General features: G+C 40.0%; 1 long non-coding RNA gene across 1 annotated transcript in view; it reads right to left on the reverse strand.

Annotated features, from left to right (window-relative positions):
• The window catches only part of LOC146375653 (uncharacterized), a 28,322-nt gene extending 22,701 nt beyond the window's left edge, over positions 1–5,621 (reverse strand). Inside the window, exon 1 of the long non-coding RNA XR_014801853.1 lies at positions 5,398–5,621. This is a non-coding gene — a long non-coding RNA (uncharacterized LOC146375653). The remainder of the gene's footprint in view (positions 1–5,397) is intronic.
• Positions 5,622–6,000: the final 379 nt, after the last annotated feature.

Consider the following 6,000-nt stretch of genomic DNA (forward strand, 5'->3'; position numbering starts at 1 on the left):
TGAGAACTACTGTAAGTTCTATTATTCAGACATTTCGTCGGGAAAACAGGTGAGCATACTGTAATGTAGTTATTCAGCACAAACTAATTTGCTCTGCACTTTCACAGTCATACAGGAGACTTGCATTCGGACATGACCTTATAGATCTTTACATATAGACGTACTGTAACTGAAGCGCAGACTTGGCCCAGGTGTGGCATAGTGTGCTGTGGTACAATACAGTAATGCTGTAAAGAAAGGAGTTTTGAATGATAGTCCTGTAACAATTACTGTAAGCATGTTTGCGCTTATTTATGTTTGTGTTTTTTCATCTGCATCTCAAAAAGGACTGCCAGACAACCTAGAAGAGGTGGAAGAGGTCCACTTTTGACTCCGCAGCAAGAGGAAAGAATTTGTGCAATGGTGGCTGCAAACAATGCTTTGAGACTGAGAGAAATACAAAGAACTGTCGTAGAAGATGACACCATCTTCGGAAATATTCAGTCAATATCAATTTCCACCATAGACAGAGTCCTCAGACGGAACGAAATGTCCATGAAGCAATTGTACAAAGTACCATTTGAACGGAACAGTGATCGAGTGAAGGAGCTCCGTCACCAGTATGTACAGGTAAAACATGTTTGCATATGTACCTCTGTTTACTGTAAAAATTTAGGCCATGTACTGCACTTACATTTATGCATGTTACTGTAATCCTATTTACAATTCAAACTGTACAATCTGTTGTGCCAAATGCACCATTACAGACTTTTTTATTCTCATCCTTTGTATAGCGTATCCTGGAATTGGAAGCCAGGGAACCCCTGCACACGTTTGTATATCTTGACGAAGCGGGATTCAATCTCGCAAAAGGCAGACGGCGTGGACGAAATCACATTGGAGAAAGAGCCACCATTGATGTCCCAGGCCAACGAGGAGGAAATATTACAATGTGTGCAGCAATCTCAGAAAATGCCGTTCACACCCATATTCCTCGTATTGGTGCATACAATACACAACACCTGTTGGCTTTTCTGGACGCTCTTTATAGGGACCTAATCCCACAAAATGAAAGGGATGATCCTGGTGACAATTGGACAATGTATGTAGTGGTTTGGGATAATGTTAGCTTCCATCACTCTGCTGTAGTCAGGCAGTGGTTTGCAGCACACGACAGGATGCTTATGGAGTTTCCTTCTCCTTACACTCCATTCCTAAATCCAATTGAGGAGTTTTTCTCTTCCTGGAGGTGGAAGGTATATGACAGGCATCCACATACCCAAATGACCCTGCTAGCAGCTATGGATGCAGCTTGTGATGACATCACAGCAGAGTCCTGCAGAGGGTGGATTCGACACTCCAGAAGATACTTTCCCCGATGCATCGATAGAGCTGACATTCGCTGTGATGTTGATGCAAATATGTGGGCAGACAGTCGGGAGCGTCTAGATATCAATGATTGATATGCAGCAGTGTCTGTTTTTCAGTTGGTTTTTTTTGTTTTATAACTACTGCAGTAAGGTTTACTGTCTAAGTGAGTTTATGTTTGCTGTGAAATGTTTGATTTACTGTATTTCCCCAGTTGCACAATGCTGTGAACAGTTTCAATTAAATATTATCAAGAGTGCGTATGAAGTGTCTTGATTTTCCTTTACAATTTATGGTTTTCAACATGCCATGCATGCTGTCCAGACTTGACATGTCATTGGGAAGCACCTACAAAGAAATCCGTCACAATGAGAACATGTTCAAACCATTTGATTTTGTGACCAAAGGTGCTGGTGTAATGACTTGTAATTGTGACAGCCCTGACACTTTGATTGATATAAGTACTTGCTTTTGATGAATATATTATCTGTTTTGATTAAGGGACTTGCTTTTGAAGCATTGACTACTTATTTTGAGCAACTGACTTGCTTTTGAACAACTGACTTTTCTTTTTGATGAAGTGACTCACTTTTGCAAGTTATCCACCATGTTTTGCAGTTTGCACTAATTGTTTTGAGAAGAGCCTTAGTAGTGGTGCAGAGATCAATTCTGTTGTGAGAAATGGACCAAAGCAACTGAGAAAAACTGTAATATGTAATTGTTGAAATTCATAATGAGCTGTTCCACTCCACTGAATGTTGTATTATACAAGAAAACAGAAGGACTGCAGAGCTAATCTGTCTAAGATGCAGGTGCAAAATGAGAAATTGGCAATAACTAAGCAGAAAAAACCCACCCCCACATGAAATAACTATTTGAGGCACTCTGGCTTTGATTCTGTTGCTCTTCAATGTTCTTTGCTTTTAATGTTGTGGATTTAAGGACTTATAGTTATTCAAAATATGCTGCAACAACCAGTAAATGTCGTGTAGCACCTTCATTGTAATAGATCTTGATTTAATGCTTGCTGAGCTCTCAGGTTTGGACCATCAGCAGGACTCACCACACCAGATTTTTTGCTAATGGCCCAAGACTAAAAGCTCAGCAGTAAAATGAGATGTATTACACTGCAGCTGTCAGACTGCAATTGTAATTTTATTTATTCATTTTTTAGCTGGCAATCTTATCGGAGAACATGTACTTAGAGATGATGTCTTAGGTATGGAACAGTGAATCCGAAGCTACCGGGCCGCCTTTCTTGTTTTAATGCTTTACTGTCATGTGAAGTGGGGTTTTATTAAGACAACTAATGCTCTCTAATTAAAACTGGATAAGAGTCAGTACTTGTCTGATAAATGGGATTGTCTAGCTTTGTATCTAGCTTTTAATTAAAGCTACAGTGTGTAACTGTGTCGTGTAGTGCTGGTCACTTGATATGAATGCCAAGTGATCGGCATACACAGCCACTTGGGCACTGCTGGTTCTCACCATTCTGTTATAGCTTCTTTTCTTGGCTTTATCAGCCAACAAAAAGTTAAAGTTAAGGAGCCACACTTCAGGAGTCTAAGTTTAACCCTATTAAACGATTGCACAGGTGCTATAAAGTTTTGTACACTGGGGTTGTTCTGGATCATATTTGACCCGGATCTCCTGAGTTGGATTATATCTGTGAATCTGTGAAACTATACATGTCCTTTCTATGCATTTTTGTTATGGCGTGTGTTGACAGAGTTTAAGGCGGCCCTTGACACTACCACAAGAACTGTGTTCCCATCACATTTGCCCAGGTTGCCACAATTAACTGCTGGCCTTTAAATGTTATGGGGGTATCTCAAAACAGAGGTTGCTCAGAGGGTGACTTGAAACAGTGCGCTTTGATAGAGATATGATCTTTAATAAGACACCACATTGGTGGAGTGGTTGGAGCACTGTCACCTCACAGCAACGAGGTTCTTGTTTCCATGTTTGAATGTTGAATATTGAGTTTCAACAGGTACTCCCAGGGAGAGTACTCAATATTTTCTGGGTATTCTGGGATTTCTCCAACAGTCAGCAACAACAAAATAATATGAAAATGAGCAAGTTAGACTCCATTAATCCAGAGCTAACTAGATGAAAACACAGAAATCAAAAAGGGGGGATGGGGTCATAAGATAAGACACAATTTCAGTGAGTGTGGGAAACATATACACAAGGCTTCCTGCCACAGCTTTGAATACACAGCCTAGTTTGCAATACACAAGTTTGGTCCGTGTTCTAAGTGTTAATTAATATTAAATTAATATTGATAATTATTGGTTATGAGGATTTTGTAACAATAAACCTGAGGACAGTGTCTAATAGTTGTGATGGTTACATGCTTTTATGATCAATCCCAGGAATTCCAGGATCCTCTTACCATTTTCATTTTCAGTAAAATATATTTAAATCATTATGGCTCTAATGTTTTCAGGTCTTACTGTGGGTACAACAGAACATGAAAGCGATAACAATTTTCTGTCTCCAAAAATGAGTGTCGCAAAACCTAAAAAATTACACTCTATAAATACACAGCTGCTCTCTGAAACATTTATTAATCTTCCAATATTAATGTCAAATAGGCTTTTTATACATTCTAAATTGAAATTTAATTCAAAATTCAGTATAAACACAGTACTTGCTTCATGCCTTAGTATGTAATAGTGAGTGGCTTCCAGAAGAGTTTGTTATATTGTTCTCAGTGCCTTGTTTGGCAAACAGGCTGACGGTAGATAGGTTTTTTGGGCAGCTTCTGAAAAAGTCATGAAATTGTATTTATTCATGAAAACAATGGTGCAGTTTGGAAAGCTTAACTCTCTCATCATTCACTTAGAGACTACAGCTTAAAATCCCACAGGGAAGCATCATTTTTCACACTTTCTTTGGTGTTACTTTTTCACTTTATTATGCTTTTGCTTGCTGTTTGTTTAGATTTAGACACCAGAGTACTTGGTTAGGTTTTCCAGTTTGCTTGGGTGATGCATCCCCTCAGAGGTGTCTCAAAAAATATGCAGTGCAGGCAAAAAAACAGCTCAAACTAAAGTACATTTGTTTCGATGTCAAGCTGACTGTCAGGAACAAAGGGACAGTTTGTGCCCAAATACACAAGCCATTAGATCTCATTTTATGACTGCTGTGTGTTTTTGTCATTGTACTGGGCTGACTCATGAGATGGTCTGATACTAGACACTAAGTAAATGGTAAAGCGACGGGTACTTCAAAAGTGTTTTTCTACTCTTGAGCTCTCAAAGCACTTTCACTACAAGCCCTGTTGACCCAGTCACACAAACTCACAATCATACAATTGATTTTTTCTATACCATAGTGTCTTGTCCAATATTCACACAAACCAATGGATGCATCAGGATAACTCAGGATTCAGTATATTGCCCTTCTGAGTCACAGTAATAACAGCTAATGTGAAAAAGTGATGCTTTTGTTGCTTGTTCTGTTATATGAATGTGTAAATTGTGTAAAAAAAAAAAAGTTATATCAGTCCTAGTCAAAAGCCTGAGTTTTAAAAGTGACAAAGGAATAATTAAACATTAGTTTAGCCTTCCCGAATTTCTCAAATGTTGCGCAGCTCACAGTTATTCTTAACACCACGAGCCTAAGTTATGTATACTTGTGTTCAAACGTTCAGTTCTGTTGTGTAACTTATAGTGGACCTGCCGTTTGGATTAAATTCAGTGCACCTGGAGTGGAACAGTGTAAACTCTCAGTGTGTGGTTTCTGATGATAGCCAGGAGGGAGATAAATCAAGGCAAAGATGGTAGCCAAGCAGGACGGGGGTTCAGAAAGCTCTTGGAATATAAACGATTTGTGCTTTATCTGCATGTGTGTTCTGAGCAGGGGATCAGAATTCCTCTGGCTAGTCCCTGTCAGTAACGTTTGTCACTCTCTGTTCCCTGCAGATAAGTGCCAGCTGCCCTCTCTCTCACCCACCACCAGTTTTGCCTGTGGTGTTGCTTAATTGTCAGCAGCACAAGACCAAAGTTTTGTCCAGCTGTACTTAAACGAATCAATGCCTACCTTGGAGATGGGTCTTATAAGCAGAAAAGAGCTCCCTTTCTACCTCCGTCCTTCTTCCTTTACCCTTTAGGTCCACCATCCCAGGACTGGCAGACGTGTGATTTACACCCCCGCTGCTGGACCAACGGAACTGGACAGTCAGATGCCTCTTGTCAGGACACCCTCTCAACCGTTGCTTCAGTCTTATTTATGAGGCTAGCAGTGTTCAGCTCCATGGCTGATCATTTTTCCATGCAGGATGAGCTTGCCTCTGGATGCTGATGCTGGACGTACTGGGGGGAGGACACGGGGTGGGCTAAGTTCTCGGGCTTAATGCCAAGCACAAAGGAAATGGCTGGGTGTGTGTAGGGTGCTGTTTTTGCGAGACTCATCATTTAATTATATGCAGCTTATTGATCAGAGCAAAGCCTAATGATAATTTTTTTTATTTCATTTTCTCACTATCTCTCTCTGAAGTGGGATTAGAATAATTACCTGAGCCTGTCATGCATTTTTCATTCAGCATGCCTGATAAGCTCCTCCATGCTGCTGCAGTCCTTAAATCCACACTCAAAAAATCACTGTCTAACACTTCTCTGTTGCAAGAAGGAAAATCACTACTCC

The sequence above is a fragment of the Perissodus microlepis genome, chromosome 12 (assembly GCF_051167445.1).
Source record: "Perissodus microlepis isolate ML-2025 ecotype Zambia chromosome 12, ASM5116744v1, whole genome shotgun sequence".
Lineage (NCBI taxonomy): Eukaryota > Metazoa > Chordata > Actinopteri > Cichliformes > Cichlidae > Perissodus > Perissodus microlepis.